This window comes from Micrasema longulum, unplaced genomic scaffold, assembly GCF_059751315.1.
Source record: "Micrasema longulum isolate JH-2025_06_02 unplaced genomic scaffold, ASM5975131v1 h1tg000728l, whole genome shotgun sequence".
In the NCBI taxonomy this organism is placed as follows: Eukaryota; Metazoa; Arthropoda; class Insecta; order Trichoptera; family Brachycentridae; genus Micrasema; species Micrasema longulum.
Window position 1 is genome coordinate 14,037 of NW_028277923.1, and position 19,180 is coordinate 33,216.

The following is a 19,180-nucleotide window of genomic DNA, read 5'->3' on the forward strand; positions in this document are numbered from 1 at the left end:
TAGATATTCTCGTATTATGTCCATGTTGACTACAATTTTTTACAAGTTTTAGTTCTTCGTCTACAATTACATTAGTGGCTAATTTATGGATAAATTTTAATGATTCTAGTTGAAAGAGTTCAGTTATATCTAATTGCTAAGTTTGTTTAAAAAGTTCTCTAGTTGTAGTTAGATAGGGAAGGTCATATACTAACTTAAATTTTTTAATTTGTTTTCTTTGTAGTCTGTTTATGTCATTTTGATATCCTGTTCCCCATAGTAGTTGCGTATAACATATTTTAGTTTTTACATAGGCTTCATACATTAGATTTTTTTCCGTTTTTGGAGCAAAGAATCTGATTTTTTAAAAAAGACTCGAAAATGTCGCCACTTTGCTAATAAAATTGTTTATATGAATTGTTCGAACCCCACTCTACCCCAAGTTGATTTCCATTTTCTAATAGTGAGTTATTTCGTTGAAAATAGCCACCAAAATTGAAACATTTGGGTAAATCATAAGAACGCTAATATTTATTTTTTTTTAATTAAAAAAATGGCACTTTGAATTTTCATAAGGAAAAATACACACTTTCGTACATAAATATCGATATTAGTTTATACCGTCTCAGTATACACCGATGAAGATAGCCGTTCATAATCGCGGCCCTGGCATGCTTATCTTAATTCATCCAATTGCACGCAGACGAAGTCATCTGGTCTTACGCTTTAAAATTAATACAGTAAGATAAAACACATGTACACAAATAAAAAAACATGAATGGTGTCCATTGTGTTACAAACTATATCAACGTAACACAAATATCTGCAGAAATTCCTTTTGCAATGTGTCGATATGAAATATGTATATAAAAATACCAAATGATAAGCCTATCTTTATATACCGCGTTGACATATTTATATTTTATGTAATACGTACCTAGGTATTGTATATAAGACAATATAATATGTATATTTATTATATCTGCTAAGTTTATTGGCCAGATTACGATGGCGCGAGTCGATATTTTGTCGTATCTATTTTTCTATATGCTTCTTAATTTTCTAGTTTGGTCTAGAACATTCTGTGAAACGGATAGTATACACTGTAAAATAAAATTACTCACGCAACCGATTTCTAAAAAAAATCCACCAAATTGTCCTTTTTAAAAGCAGATTTATTCTCACGTTTTTTGATCGATAAAAAATATAATTCCATAGAATTATTTCATGTCTATCAGCCATGCGCCGGGATGCGAATGCTTACGATCTATTTCCATTTTTAAAACAATAAAATACCGGGATAACAGGAGGCGCACAATTCCTACAATGATCTCAGCACTGCAGCGAGAGATCATAATAATTCATTGCATTTTTATTATTTTTTCATGCGAGGACATTGTTCGGCGGTCGGGTCAAACGTCTCGCTGGCGCGGGGTCAAGCACTGCGGATAATAGAGGCACTAGACAGAAAATTATTTTTAATTGTTTTCGTATCTGAATTCATTTTCAGAAATTTTCGTTCAGTGCCGTTGATTTGTGGGCGCGATTTTCTTTTCACGCGGGTGTTTGACCCCCCTTCCTCCGGCGCAGGGGTGTCCGGCCGCCCCCCCTCTTCTTCTCCCCGCTGTAGCGTAGTATCGGGCCGGCTGTCCTTATCAGCTGTCTGGTGTAGGGAAAACCCATGCCGTCGCCTCACGCTTTTCAAACGCATACAAATAATTTAATACTCGTCGGTTCTTCGCTCTGTCCGGACGTGTCTTCCGCACTCTTCGCGCAGACTTTGTTGTTGTATTTCAAAAGCGTATTACTTTGTGTTTCTTGTTTGGAAATTGTGTTTTCTGTTGTGTTGTGTTTTTCAGTCCGCGTGTTGTGTCGAGTGTTGAGCGAATCCTTTGTTTTTTTAAACATTCATTGTTCCCGCTCATTACTGCGTATGTGCTGGCTTTGTGCTAATTTGTTCATCAGTTCCAGTTGATTTGGATTATTTCGCCTACAGGTATAATCATATAAACAAATTTCTATAATACATTATAACGAAATTTTTAAAACATAATGTTACTCACCTGAAACGACACGTTTATTTGTTTATTTATTTATTCATTTATATAAAGATACATATTACAAAAAAAAAAACGTATCCCTAACTCTATGAGGCCAAGAGCTCTGAGTTGAGTTGGGATACTACATGATAGAAAGTGGAAGCATGCATATTATTAAAAAAGACTACAAATAAAAATTATTACATACATATAAATTTCAATAAACACCTGGACAACACGCTCAATAGAACCATATAAAAATCCAACAAAGTAAATTATTTTTTAATTAAATTTTAGCATTGCTAAAAAAATAATACTATCACAATGAATCGCAAAGACGTGGCTTAAGATGACGCTTATAATTTATTTCACAATATTGCGTAATTAATTCACGATTCAATTAAATGTTGACACCGGGTTCTTTTTGCTAAGAATCCACCTACCGGCCCGTTAAATTATTAATTTATCGAATATAATTTAGATCCCGCCATTTTGTAATTAGTTTTTATTGCAAAGCAAAGTTCACCAAAACATTTTCCTGTGATTTTCACCGTTAATTTGACGTCAAAGTCTGTCTTGACCTGGTTTTGGGACAAGGTCCTTATATAGATAGGTACATATATTGATACTATGTATTAAACATAGATACAATTATTTTCAGAAAGGTGTAATTAATATATTCTCCGAAATACTATAAGTGAGAAAATTGCGCTAGGTAGGTGCTGACAGTAGATACTAGATACACATTATGAATGTACACAAACACTTTAAAACCCATTAAATTATTTATGATTTACTTATTGATTTGAAGTAAGTACCTATTGTTAATATGAAATTTTACTCGATAACACATTTGATTTTATTAGAACAATTACAAAATATTGCTAGTAAAACATTCATAAACTCACGCATTCATTCATTACGAAACATTTTTAGACAAGTGGTCCCTTACAACTGCACAGCATGCAAATTATTAAAAATATGTTCAAGTACCTACTTATTATTATGGATAACTTATATAGCGCCATTTTCGTAATATAATACCTCAAGGGCGCTTTACAAAGTGATTTTATAAAGATATAAATTTAATTTTTTAAAAATTTAACTTTTTAATTTAAGAAAAATAATGTACTTTGTCACCGCATGCTAAGAATTTATTCAAATGATTTAGAGAACAAATGGGTTTTAAGTTTCTTCCGAAACATCATTTCACTCTCACACCTACCTACAGAAATATAAACTAAAAATCATTAAAAAATTAAGTTACTCCGTAGAAATATATATTGAGTTGATTGTGAAAATTAAAGGGTAATCAATAATATCTATTTGCGATATTGTACGCCTCGTGGTCAGCGCGTTTGTCATGAGAAAGAAGGTCTCGGGTTGGATTTACACTACAATAATTCATAGTTCCTGTACTGGCATCCGAGCTAAAGACTGGTCATCCAGCCTCGTGCAGCAAAAAAGATACCCAGATACCCCGTAATTGGTGTACTAATGCAGTGCCCTATGCGCCATTAGGTGCGGATAAGGAAGTGATGACTATTACGGCGAAATAAATGCCAAGTGTAATAATAAGTCTTATAATTGTATCTTTGTTGGCGATTTTCCTTTGTAAGAGAGGACATCCTTTGTGTCTCGCCTGCAGCCAATGACACGAGGACTGTTGAACCTTTTGCGAAGTATTAGGTATTCCTGATACATGCGCAGTTTGGGTTTGAACATCGCCCTTTGCTTTTTGTTTTATGTGCTGAAATAAATTCCTCGAGTCCTAAATGATTTACGCCGCGGCGTCTTCGCCGACTTATATTATATTAATGGGGCGTACCTCTGTTTTACCGCACGCGAAATATCACGAAACTAATGGTTAACATAGATATAAATATCATATACATAAAGCGAATTAATTACCAAACAGCATATTTTTGTCGCTTCTTATTGATTTCCTTTGGGGCCGACGATAATATTAGACTTTTCTTTCAATATTTAATTACGTTGTAAAGTTTATTATTTGTCTTCTGGAGTCACAACTGGTGGTAATAACAACATTTTCTTGATTTAAAAAAATATTTATTGAGAAAATAATTCGTTTCGTCTATTGGGTACATTGTTAGAATTAAGTTTATTTTAATTTCCCGTAGATTGTTCACCTTTAAAATATTAAATGTTAGTATTTTGAGTAAACAAAATTTGTTGAACGAGGTGATAAACTACGCGTTATTTCGAATTGCCTAAAGCACTGAAAAAAGTTTTTGTTATTGAAATAAAAACTTGTCTGATCATTATGACAAAAAAGGACTTCCGTCTTTCCCAGAACTATAAGTTTTGTGCTAATATTAATGCACAAAAGAGTGACTAATTTTAGAGCCATAAAATCAAAGTTTATTTTAAATAATTATCGAAATAAATTGATTACTTTTTATTGAATTTTTATACTCGAAACATTCTGACGTTTATTGATGTGAATTTTTGGAACGATTTGGCGTATGAGCTCGAATTCAACCTAGTATCTACCTACCTACCGTAATGAGATACTATAATAAACAATATTAACGTTATTTTTTATGGCTCATATGTTCTGTTTTCAATTCATGCAATTTGTAATATAAAAAATATTTTATTCATCTAATAAACGCCGATTTCGTTTTAATTAGCGAGAAATTGATACTGTTTTCTCGCGTATTGAATTGATACTTTTATTTTTTACACGGCACAAATGCCTTTTATTAAATTATTTTAATAGTAAATTAAATTTATTATTAAAATAATAATCCAATCGATATTGACATTGAGCTGTAAGAGTTCCCGACAACTTATCTCGTAGTACGTGAACAAAATCACGTGGTTCCACTAAATACGTTTTGTTTTGTCTCTCCACCTGCCATATTACATCCATATCTGTCTGTAGTCTGTACGTACTGTTTACATAACCGATATTAATAATTTCAAACTTGTCAGAATATATTGATTAATATATTATATTTATTAGCAATTTTATTTATATATTTTTTAGTCAATTCAGATAAAAAATATAAGTGTACATTATTACTACCAAACACAATTTTTATATAAATTCAATACATATATTTACATTGACGTTTCCCATTACATAAAAGAAAAAACAATTCTTGTGTACATTTATATATATATATATATATATAATTCTTCTGTACGTGTGATGTCACTGAACTCCTAAACGGCTTAACCGATTTAAGTGCGGTTTCCAGCTAAATGTAGATCTTTGCGCTGCGCGTGTTCGTAAATATATATTTTTTCAATCGAATATGTAGAAAAAGTAAGAAGCATAAATATTTTTTTCATCGACCTACCCGGGTTGCATTCGACGAGAATGCATATCCAAAAAAATGGAAGGATGTTGTTTTTTTGTGTTTAAAAAAAGTTTTTGTTTTTGAATGTTAACAAACAAAATTCGCTTTTTATGAATCCCAATCAGGTTATTTCATTACATTCCTCATAAATTATTCCCATTTATTTCTTTATATTGCCTTTTTGCTGATACTAAAATAATATTGACTGACATTCAATACATTTTCGAAAATCGCATTCATGAATAAAGTGGACCCATGTTGGTGAGAAGAGGCGAGTTTGACATTTGCAAAAAGAATTCTATATTTGAAAATGAATTATTTTTAGTTTTAGAATTCAATCATAAACAAGTACCTAGGTTCCTGCTTATCAATAAAAAGTCTTGTTTCAAGGTAATAGCAGTCAAGCCAACGTTCTGGCAGGACAACGTCTGTCGGGTCCGCTAGTAATGTATAATATAATTGTGTAAATCATGTGTATCATTCTGCAATTTTTTAAGCTCTCTGAAATCAGCCTCGTTCAACGTACACATTTTAAATAGTCATTAGTTTATGTGCCAGTCTCGTCATCAAAATTTTCATTGCACCATAGTTATCACTATAGAAAAATGTTAAATATGGTACCAGTTACCTACATTAATTTTTTCCACTTGTGTCGATTACGTAGATCTATAAGGATCTCGATAATTCGAGTCGACTTTGTACTATATACTCACATAAATATACATATCGATAAATCTAGAATCAAATCGATTTTTTTATCCGAAATGTACAAGTACAATCCGATACCGATCCAATATCAAACAAATATTCAAACGTTTGCAATGAAAAATTCGCGTTTATCGTTTCAACAAACATCGCCAACTCTCACCGTTTCATTGTAATACAAATCCAGATATCAGCTTTGATTATATAATTGATTTATTTTTTGCGATGATTGATTTCGTTCTCGAATTTTCTTCAAATGAAATGTAGTCGCTTCCGATCTATCGATATTGGATTCAGAGTTGTCGACTCTACCACTGCACGAGCCTATATCAGACCTATTTATTTATGCATTCAAAATTACACTAATTTAAATATAAGTTAACTTATTAAGACTTTTTAGGCTATGCCCGTGTCAAGCCATAATGAATAACAATAAAAAATGCATGGTAAAATTAATTGGATTCAAATATAATGACATGTGATGCAATATAATAAAAATCCCGAAAAAAAGGTATTAGTAATAAATAATAAAATTCCGTTGAATACAATTTGAAAAAAATACAGACATAAATATTAAAATGTACTACTACTACCATCACGCCATTTCCCCGTAGGGGTAGGCAGAGAGAATGGACCGCCACACACGTCTATCCTGGCATACATTCCTAGCTTCTTCCGCATCCAGACATCTTGTCATACATGCCCTTCGGTTCTGTCTGCTTTTGACATGACCAGACTAAAGATTATGGTTTATCTGATCATGTCACGTCTTCCTTGGTCGTCCTCGTCTCACGTTACCGTTCATTTTCGTCATATATACTTGTTTTACCATTCTTTCGTCGTTCATTCGTTTTACGTGACCAAACCATCTCAGATACCCTTTTTAATCCTATCAATTATACTTGACTCAGATTTACACTCTCGCCTAATGTATATTATAAATTATACAAATTTAGATTCATACATAATCAAATATACAAAATAACATTATCATGGAAATCGACAAAATAAAAGTAAAATAGCAAAATATAGTAGTATTGAAAAAAACAGAATAATAGTATCATTGAAATCAATAGAAAAAGAATAAATATAAAAACGTAATTGAGATATGATTTCTATAAACTCACTATACACTGTAGTAAGAAATAGGAGTAATAAGTAGATTGAGTGCTAAATTAAATAATACAAAAATTCATAATGAAAAAAACATAAAAATACATAATGGAAAAAACATAAAAATATCAAAATATATAAAAAGCAAATAAAAGTAAAAGTATGGAAGGAAAGCAGATTTGTCAATTTTTTCTAATTGCCAACCTCGAACTTTAAAAAAATGGACAACCTCGTCCCTATCGATGTGCAGCAACCAATTGCAAACATTTTTCTTAAATAGTATATATTATTATTTTCTTAAATACTGTATTCCTAATGGTTGATTTTGTTGACTTAAAATGCGATAATTTGTCTGTGGACTAACTGTAGGTAATATTACGAATTCCTTGAAATTATCTTAATTAGTGTCGTACAGCTCACACTGAGGCTACATTCCTGTCAAGTATTTTAGTAAAACAAGTCCATTCATGCTGAAATGCGTGTAGGTATCGGATTTGGATATCCATTCTCAGCACAATGGCCTCTCAGGTAAAACAATTACTTACCTGTGCCAACTCGCTCCTGAAACTGTTATCGCTCGCGCTCCTTAGATACGTACTTATACAATATTGTATATTGTTTATACTGCGCACAGGCCCAAATGTATAGTCTGCCCACACATTTGCAAATACAACTTCGCTGTATTGAAAGGATCAAAGCATCCGTTGTTCCCATTATTATCATTTTATTACTGTTCTAGTATTGCAACTACGAATCATTTTAAAGTAAATATTATTGCGCAAAAATGATATTTTTAAAATTCACTTTTATGTGCTTTCTTGTACGATTCCCGTCTGGATTAATATGAAATATTTTAATATATTATCACTTTATATATTTTGTAAAACAATTACATACTTATATTTACATATTTTTATAATTTTTTTTTCATTTGAAAATTTATTTATAAACCCTTACGGATTATTACATTCATTTTACATAAAATAATATTTACATTTTTCATTTATACTCTGTTGTTAAAAATAATATTTTTTACATCTTTTGAAAAGTTTGTCTGAGTCTTTTGTTTAGTTTTGTCTGGTAATTTATTGTATAATTTCAGTCCCTGGTTCATTAGTCTTGATTGTCCTTGTCTTGTTTTAGAAAGTTGTATATGGTATTTGTCTGATATTTTCGTATTATGTCCATGTTGACAACAATTTTTTACAAGTTTTAGTTCTTCGTCTACAATTACATTAGTGGCTAATTTATGGATAAATTTTAATGATTCTAGTTAAAAGAGTTCAATTATATTTAATTGCTTAGTTTGTTTAAAAAGTTCTCTAGTTGCAGTTAAATAGGGAAGGTCATATACTAACTTTAATATTTTATTTTGTTGTCTTTGTAGTCTGTTTATGTCATTTTGATATCCTGCTCCCCATAATAGTTGCGTATATAAGTTATTAATTTAAAAAATACTTGGTACACTTCCACTTATTTATTTTGACCAATTAGCGCTTTCACCCTCTAATGGGCATCTTCAGACTGGTGAACATTATACAGTGTAAGGGTAATTTATATAAAACTAAATATTATCTTAAGTGTAGGTACATTTAAAAATAAGTTTAAAAAATTCAATACGAAATATTTCAATGGAACAGAGTGAGACAAATTATTGAAACATGTGTTGGCGGTATACTTTTAAGAGAATATTCTATTATATAAAAAATATTTATTGTTTTATCACAATGTACAGGGTCTAACTAAGGGGGCTAATAAGGGTGAGTTTTTAAATTCTATCTGTTGATTTTAAAAACTTAGCGTTGCATCAAACATTTTGTATCGGTGAAAACTCAACGAACCGCCTTATCGTCCGTAAACAAGTCAAAAATATGGCGCGCTATTCAACGTGTGCTCATAACGAAAATAAAGTTGTTATTAAAATTAGAGATTTTATCTATGTCGCGTAGATCGGGGTATCGTAATCCGTCGATATTTTCGGTTATTATGCGTATTTTCAGATTATTCCTTAAATATATCTATCCCCTCTCGTCTGAAGTTAAACATATTTATTTGTTTATTTCCACATCAACGCTCAATATCCACAAGCGCACAAAAAATGTTTTACAGAAATAATCACAGCAGTGCACAATTATTATGTAGTAAATAATATGAAATAATAGAATAATTAAAACTAAACAATTGAACATATAATACAAAAAACAAAAAGAAACATAACAGCTCTAAATAAAAGTGTAAACAATAACCATGAGAAAATCTTATGTTCTAATTATAAATATTATACAGTAACATATTCTTTCTTTATTTTTTCTTTTTTCTCTGCTGCATTGGCATGTTTTTATACTTTTAAACTACTTTTAATTACTTATATTATATATGTAAATAAAATCAATATATTGCTGCTCTTACTATAATGTGTCATTAATTTTGAAGATATTTTTTAAATTGACCTAAATTTATTGTCTTATTAAAGATTCTTCTCATCGTTTCTTTGAATCCCTTAAAATAAATATGTGTATATTTATGTTTTTCCTTTTTTTTAAAAAATGTTATTACTATTTAATTTATTTTTTACATCTGAGCATGTTTTTCATTCTTTATTTCAATTTTTAATTACTCTTAAAAATTTTCTTCATTTTTAATACTATTTCCATTTGTAAATACTCAGTACAAACTACAAACTTTAAAATATCTTTTTTTAACTTAAATTTTAATTTTTAAACAACTTTCATTTAAGTTTTTCTTTTTCCTTCTCTTTTTTATACTTTCATAATTAACCTTACATATAATTGCTTTATAATATGGAAACTTCACTGGTCCATTAGAATTAAGTCTAATTGTGTAAAATATTAAACTTTGTAACTGTACTGTATGTTTCCTGAATAAAAGAAAATAAAATAAAAGAATTAAAATAACATCTCTAAATAAAAGATAACAATAACCATGAGAAAATCTTATGTTCTAAATATAAATATGATACAGTAACATATTACAACAGAGATGAAGAACATTTTTAGAGAAGGTAATATAGAAGTCTAGGCATCTACAGGGCTTATGACCTGTCAATGGCTGGTTTAAGTGGCCACTTTACACACTGTGTAACATTCACCATTCTGCCCTTATTTGAACATCTATTTACTTCTATATTACCTTCTCTAAAATGTTCTTTATCTCTGTTGTAATATGTTAATGTTAACAGCTCCCAAGGGAGTTAAATCCAGTCCTTGTCTGCAAAAATTTGGACAAACTCAAAATATTGATGATACAGTAAAGTTGAGAATAACTAGATAATAATAATAATAATAATAGAAATAATACAACATTAGTACTTTATAAATTATAAGTTTTTTAGAGCAATAAAAAAACAACTTAAATTAACTAAATAATACCTTTATTTGGTGAAATCATCATCATTGGTAGGAAGAAGTTGCCATTTGCCAATAAATCCACCAATGTACAATTTAAATTATGTCTTGTTAGACATTAAAAGAATAAATAAATAAATAAATAGACGTTAAAATAAAGAAATAAAAAACACGTCTTCCAGGAAACATGCATTGAATTCTTCGCTTATTTCTAGACAGCGTGAATTTATTTTGTATACTGTGTACTGAAAAATTCATTTATTTTATTTGGTAGATCTCCGAATGAGAATATGATTTTATGCGGGTACATTATTATCTCATATTTTACATGGATAATATTTATATATACCGGTCACGTGAGTTAAAATCGACCGGGTGGAGTGAAGTTGTAATTTTCATGTTTTTTCAATGTGTAACAAGAGAAAAAAATATGAAATCAATACTTATGAATCGCAATTTCATACAAATTGTAGTGTAAAAAATAGACCATTGGTATATTTGACGTATTTATGTAAACACACGGTAACGCCCCGCATATTTGATACGATACGATTGAAATTTACAACATTTCGGGTAGGTACCTACGTTCGGTTTTATAGGCATAACCCCCCACACTCCACACTCCATACACCATACACCTGATAACCGCACCAATTCACTCAAACCTCGATTAGATAAGGTCTCATTACCTCACTTCACGCATCCGCCGCAGGGCCGAGAACACCGCAATGGATGGAAGGATATTAAATAATCATCGTTGTTTGTTTAACACTCGTTAAACCCGGTACATGTATCAGCAATTCGAGAAAACGATAAGACTGAGCATGGCCGCACCTAATCCCCCCGAACAAATCCGAGGTTCCGTCAAATACTGTTTCCTGAACGTTCACACATATATAGACACGTCATTGCCAATGAACTACGGTGCTTTGAAATAAAATAAATGTATTTCTTCTTTCGGTGTCATGTCCGTGTTCAATCACAAATAACTATCGTCGTGCTTAAAAACATGCTAAGCATTTGTATAATGAACAATTTTTTTGCCTCCTCTTTCACAGTAGGAGCCGCTCGATTGTGGAATAATCTATCCACTAATGTTATAGACGCCCTTCATTATTTACATTTAAGTCAATATTGAAACGTCACTATCTAAATATTTAAATTGTTCCTTTATCCTTCTTCTTTCCTTCCCATCCCCTCTCCTCTCTTCATAGTAAAGTGCTATTTTTTCTTATATATATATTTATTTTTGTTAATCATTGCTTTTAATTTTTGTATAAAATTGTAAGATTCAATATGTCCATGTATTTATAATTTTCTCAAACTGAATGGTTTGGGTAGGTAGGAAGAAATTGCCTTAAGGCAATATGCCCGCCCTTATATGTATATTTATTGTATACTCGTATGCATATTAAGTGTCAAATAAATAAACAATAATGAACATGCTTAAGTTATCGCAGTCATAAGTCAACGCGTGTGCAATCTCTATGTCAACGCTCGTGTCGGTTTGTTTTTGGTTTTCCTCGTAAATAAATACAGTTCGCTGGCGAAAAATCGGCGTTTACTATAAAAAATAATACAATATATTGCATTTGCAAAATAGTAATGAGTATCTAATACAAATGAGTAAAAATTAAATTACAAATATTATGGCGACTGCTTGACATTTGGTTTGCCAACCGCCAGCTAAATGCAATAAATAGCATGATAAATAATAAATAAATGAAAATAGCGGTTTTGGAATATTTTCCATATTTACACCGGTGAAATTAAAATATGTGATTGTGCAGCAGGATTATACGTCGCGAAACGTAAATATTTTGACATAATATTAGGCGTTCACGGATGTTCCATTGTGATCGCGAATACGATAAACAACAATGATGAGAAATTGTTATCACGTCGCTTATTAGCACGTCGATAGTTTTTTGTGATTGCGCTACAGGTACAATCCATCATGTGCCACGAATTGCACCAATAGTCTGACCGTATCGGTCACGATCGTTTGCTAGTGATGTATGAAAAATAAACACTAGGCACACGTGTTCAGTATCACCTTGGCAAAACGCGTAATACCATGGTATAAGGAGGGTGAAGCATGCTTTATCAGCATAATTGATTATTTTAATCTAAACGTGTGGAAACTAACAATAATACGTAATCTTCTTGCCGTACCTACGTTTTCACAGGAATCAAACCCAAGACTTCTTAACGTATTGCAATCCTTCATCCGTCCCACTTCCGAGGTCGCTAGTCGCCACTGACTTCTTTGTTTTACCAATAAAATATCGTACACAAACAATTACAATAAACCTGACCGGAGACTGCATCGTAATAGTATTTATTACCTTGAAAGATTTGCTAAGCGCGTCACGATCCAGTGCCGGGAATGCAACTGAATGCATATAATGAGCATTAGGTTATTATAACAAATAAAAATTAGCTGAGAAATCATTATCATGGATCAGGTGGTATTTTTATTCAATATCAATAATAATTATAAGACCCATATACATGTATAACGTCATTGTGATAATTTAGGTAAAATTCAATTCATTTTGATTCACTTTACGACGTGGTCTGATTAAAAGATGAGAATCACATTATTTTGTCATTTTAAAACGTCATTCTTTTAAAACCGCATGGTTGAAATAAAATTAGACAAAAAACATGATTTTCTAAGGTATTTCTGATTTTAAAAAAATTAAACAATGTTTGATTATGTCCAAATGCTTGCAGACTGGCTGGATTTCCTCCCTAGGGAGTTGTTCATATTTAAATTTATTTCAACAGAGAGGGAAAAAGTTTTCGAGAAGAAATTTGGAAGTCTAGGCATTTACAGGGCTTATGACCTGTCATTGGCTGGTTTAAGTGGCCACTTTACATACTGTGTAACATTCACCATTCTGCCCATGTTTGAACATCCACATTTCCTCAACTCTTCCATCTGTTGACTTTTGTGAAGTGAAAGAGCTGAAACCTTTATCACGTGGGTGAGATTCATCCGGCTGAACCAAATCACCTACTAGGCAACGCCTGGAAACAATTTTCCAATTTTTATACTTCTTCTTTTACCAGGTAGTAATTCAACAATGTTTGATTATGTCCAAATTCTTGCAGACTGGCTGGATTTCCTCCCTAGGGAGTTGTTCATATTTAAATTTATTTCAACAGAGAGGGAAAAAGTTTTCGAGAAGAAATTTGGAAGTCTAGGCATTTACAGGGCTTATGACCTGTCATTGGACACCAGCCAGCTGGTTTAAGTGGCCACTTTACACACTGTGTAACATTCCAATGACAGGTCATAAGCCCTGTAAATGCCTAGACTTCCAAATTTCTTCTCGAAAACTTTTTCCCTCTCTGTTGAAATAAATTTAAATTAAAAAAATTACTTAGTTTTTATAACTAAAATAAAATTATTACTTTTCGACCGGCAGATTACGCCTCTTGAAATTTAGACTAAACACGGGTTCATTGTTAGGTACTCGTATAAAGACAAAGTATTTCAAAGTGACATTTGTTCTTGTTGTTTGAAGATAATGAATTGAACAGAAAAGTTATTAAAGAAAAAACTTGAATTTTGGTTTTTAAAAAGAAATAAGAGCATTTTTTTTGTTTTTTTTTATGTATTCTAAGTTAGTTATCTTACATTATGTCTTCAATAATTAACATCAAACTATTTTTGAATATTTTTAAGAATATTTTTTTTAATTTTTATTTTTATTTATTTACAATTTTCTAAAACCCGTTAGGGTTACATTAGAAATTTAAAATTGTCTAGTCATTTTATGTATCGTCTAGTCTAGTTAGTTCAGTCATCATGTGCTTTTTCAGATTGATTTTAAATTTGTCTCCAGTAAAAGTTTTCAAGTAGTAAGGTAGGTCGTTGTAGTGTTTAAGTCCATTATGTAGTATTTTTGACTGTCCTGTGTTTATCTTTGCTTTTTCAATATGATAGTGTTGTTGTTGTCTGGTGTTATATTTGTGTATGTCAGCATTTTTGACTTATATTATGCCGTCGTCTTGTATGTTTCCCAGTGTTATTTTGTGCACAATTTTTAAGGTCTCAATTTTAGTCAAGTGGTTTATGTCAAACTGGTGTGTTTTTTTGTACAGTTCAGTCGTAAAGGTCAGGTAGGGTAGGTTGTATGTTAGTTTAAGAATTTTATTTTGTTGTATTTGTATTCTTATTATGTCTGTCTTGTTACCAGTTTCCCAGAAAACGATCATGTAACTCAATTTACTTTTGACATGGGCTTCGTACATCATAATATCTTCATTCGTTGCAAATATTTCATTTCTGCGGTATGTTTTTAGCGAAATTTGAATCCTACCGAATGGTCCACATTTTGAGCATGTCAAAACAAAGGCTGGATTCCATTTATTACAAAAGAAAGGAAAAACATTTTTGAGAATGGAATATACATAAAATACTTAGTAACAGGCTTATGACATACGCGTGTTAATTATATTAAGTCTTCTCTGTATATTCTCACAATTAAGTTAAGTGTCCTCGGCACGGGTAACCCCAGTGAGGTCACATTATTTTTATCATTAACCATTGTTTATTATGTGGAAAAAAAATAATAAACAAATATATTGACTGGATTAATTAATACATTTACACACTATGTAACATTCACCATTCTCCCTATGTTTAAAGATCAATTATTTTTACAAAATACGGATATCGCAAATTTATGTCTGCTTTCTCTGGTCATTGTTTAATTCAATATTACGTGATGTGCTATTCAAGTTTTTTGGCATCTTGATATGTTTAGAAAAGACTATGTTAATACTCTTAACTGGTATCCTTCCAATACCGGACCAGACAACGGGGACGATTTGTCACACCAATAACGATTCTCTTGTTAAGACTTAAGAGTCTCATAACGGTTTCGTATGTCACCATTTTCCCTTTACACTGACTCATCGCGGAGTAAAGATGGGCGCAAGCGGAAAATTAAAGCGTGTGTTTGCATAGAGATTTTTAGTTCAATGTCCGCTTAACCGCAAACCGTCTACACAGCTTTAGAATTCGCGAGTATTTCACGTTACACTTCGAATATCGTTAACTAATTACGGATTTTAAAATGTTTTAATCCCGTCTGATTTATGATATGTTTGATGTTGTTGATGATAGTATTTAATTATTCATTTACACGCCTTTTGGGCTTTACACATTTCGCACAAGTGATAAAAAAATAGTAGTAAAGTAATAAGTCACATAAATATACGAAAATAAGGTAATAAATATACGAATGACAAACATTGTTTTACATGCCATGGGTAACAAAATATACAAAAATAAAAAAAATCTATGCGTGAGTAAATATGAGTAATAAAAAAAAATGTGTCCAAATAGGAATTAAAAATATCACACCTTTTACTGAAACATAAACAAAAATATGCATAAGTGATTTTTTTTTACATGTGTAACAAAAAATACAAAAATACAGCAAAGAAAATTTCGGAATGAAGAATAAAGAAATAGAGGCGTAATATGGTGTCGGAAAACAACGTTACCGATCGTGTGGACGGCCAGACGCATATCGATCAGTACACCGGGGCCTCGATTACGACGGGAAGTTAAAATTTATCTGCAGAGTTAATTTTTTAAAAATTAAGTTTTCAGTGTAAAAAAATAGAAAATGTTTACATTTTTTTTTCTAAACATGTTCAATTCACATGGTTACAGACGAAGACACTTTGAATTTCAATGCAAATATACACACTTTCGTACATAAATATCGATATTAGTGTATACTGTCTCAGTATATACCGATGAAGATAGCCATTCATAATCGCGGCCCGGGTTGTCTGTGTTCAGGGGGGTGAAGAATACAATTCTGTGTCTGATGACGACTCGGTGGCTACTCTCAGGTGAAAATCCCGAAAGGGAAATTGATCGAATCGGCATTCACTTCGTAATCGTAACATTTCGTGATAAATTATTAGAAAATAAGAACGTTGTTATTAGTGTTACACATTTAAGTTTATTTTATCCAAATAAAACTATTGTAGTTTCATGAGAACTCTCCTCCCATCAACAGATGATACAGAACTGATTTAATAAAACTAATAACAAAAATTTATAATAATTTTTTAATATTTTTTTAAAAATATTTTTTAATCTTTAAGTACAAAGAATAAGTCATTTAGCGGACTTATTGCTGAAAGCAATATCTTCCAGCCAACCAAAAAACAGACTGGTCAAAAGAAGAGTTGGTCAAAAATTGTACTAAAAAACAAAATATATATCAACAGATACATACAGGAGAAAACCTTTTTTTTTTAAATTTTTTTTTTTCAAAAATATTTACAAAAAAATTCTTAAATTAAAGTCCCGCTGAGTTGCATACATACCTAATCAATGAAAAATAACAGCTGTTTTTTTTATGTGAGATAAGGCTTGCACTTAATAACTAAAGTAAAAGTACATAATGTTATACATATTAAAGGATGAAAGATGTGGAATCGGGTAAAGAGTTTGGAAGGAGAGAGAAAGAGGAACCAAGGAAAGAGAAGGGATAAAAATAAACATTTAAAATAAATTTAAAAATGAAGGGAGTTCAGGGTTCTAAGGATATATTGTAATGTTTCAGGCGTTTCTTGAAGGTGTCTAGAAAAGGTGCATTATTTATATAAAGAGGTAGCTCATTCGAAAATCTAGCGTTTTGAATAAAAAAGAATAGCTGAAAAATGTGCTAAGTCGAGGAATGGAAAGTGTTCTCTGATGAGGCGAAATATATCACTTCTCTAGACTGGTACCCAAAGTGTAAGATGTGTATGCTGCATTTTGTGTTCCAATGTAATGTCCTTTACAGCATTGAGGATATGATGATGAAAGAGAAAATTTCTTCAGTTTTTGACACGTTTTCATGGCCTGGAAATAATACGCTAGGGCGTGTCGCCCGTTGGTGCACTGCACGAGACCGTCCGCGTCCAGGAGAAGGGAGACTGTCCACGTGTCCACGTGTCCACAGTCCACAGTCGAGCCGCGCCTGGAGCCACCGCGCCATTACCATCTCGGACACGACGAGTGAGTTTGAGAGATTCTTCGACGAGTCGGGTTTGTGCGTCGCTATCTGCCGGTGGGAGTAGACCGAGTATCGGGACAAAGGTTTACCAGAAAATGAGTAATACAGCGGCACGCTTCAGCCACATCACACGGTGAATCAGATCCGTTGAACCGACTCCATTATTTTAATATCATTATTATTATAAACAGCCTTTTGATGATTAGTGATATTCCGCAACTCGCTTTTATCACCCGTTATTATTTATTTACACGTGATTATCGTAATCAATTAACGTGTTAGGATGATTTTGTTTAATTACCCGTTAAAGTAATCAAATAATAGCGTCAGTATTGCTTAATCTTACGTTGCAATATTATGAATATGCAATATTGTGAAATGGTTATTTTGCTCCTTATTATTGATTTATAATTGATTTAGAAGATGCATTATCATTTATTTATTTAACCTACCAATTAATGATAATGTAATTTATTAATATATGTTGAGATAAAAAAATGTGAAACAGAAAAACACTAAATTATTATGTAGCTACACAAAATATTTTTATTTAAAAAACGTGCTCAAATATTTACTCAAATTAGTATTTCGCCCACATGTCCCGGTGAATCACTGTTACTGGAAAAATAATTATCTATGTTTTTATTTAACTAATATTTTTCATTTGGTCGTGAGTCACATCCTGTGAGCTATATAATAATTATACTTCACCACAAGCTGCGATGCAAAACATAGTGGTGTGGTGATTCAGACATTTAAAAATCAACTCTCGCGTTTAAATCATTGTTTTTATTGCACAACACGTGACTGCCACACGACAAAGTCTATGAAGAACCCTTTTACAACATTCGCCGACCGCCCTGAACGTGTTTCAAAACAATAATATTAATTTAAGTAAATAAATATGATTCAATGGTCGATGTTCCTTATATGCACTTAGATACGTGCGCATTTAGAGTTTGTTAGGCATCCATACTTTTTAGTGCATTTATGTTGATATTAGATAAACATACGTAGTTATAAACATCATGTATAAACTATTATAGTTCAACAATCGAATGAGTAAACTTCGAACTAGTTTAGAATATTTACAAGTATAGCTTAGTGGTATTTCATCCAATGTGCATTCAGAGCCGTTTGTTTTATGATCATGTTTGTTAATAGATTGACTTTTTCTTCTAAAATTTCTTGGTGGAACTGCATTTATGTAATGATAAAAATAAATAACTTTCAATGTAAAATAAAGTTTTTTTTTTCGGTAATAATAGTGCACATTAAAATAGCGTATCTGGAACTACTGATGTTTTTTGTATTAAAACAAAGTGGACTTAAGATTTTAATTTTTATTTCAATTAAAAAAAATCATTTTAACGACGAAAGTAGACTTTTCAGTAGGTGTTTTATTCGCGTATAAAATAGCTTTTTGCGATAATTTCTGCATGTTTAACTTCAAAACGGTAAAAAGTGGACTCCCGTGTTTTATCCTGTAAGGTACAGATATAATTTATTGTAATAATGTTTGGATAATTTATACAGCGCCATTTTTGTGAAAATCACCTCAAGGGCGCTGCACAATAAATAAATATCCCAGCACGTCTTGCAGCTACAGA

General features: G+C 31.4%; 1 protein-coding gene across 1 annotated transcript in view; it reads left to right on the forward strand.

Annotated features, from left to right (window-relative positions):
- The first annotated feature begins 1,698 nt into the window (after positions 1–1,698).
- Positions 1,699–19,180, forward strand: part of kay (transcription factor kayak) — a 33,883-nt gene continuing 16,401 nt past the window's right edge. Inside the window, exon 1 of the mRNA XM_088230053.1 lies at positions 1,699–1,975. The gene's annotated coding sequence lies outside the window, so the exon portion shown is untranslated. The remainder of the gene's footprint in view (positions 1,976–19,180) is intronic.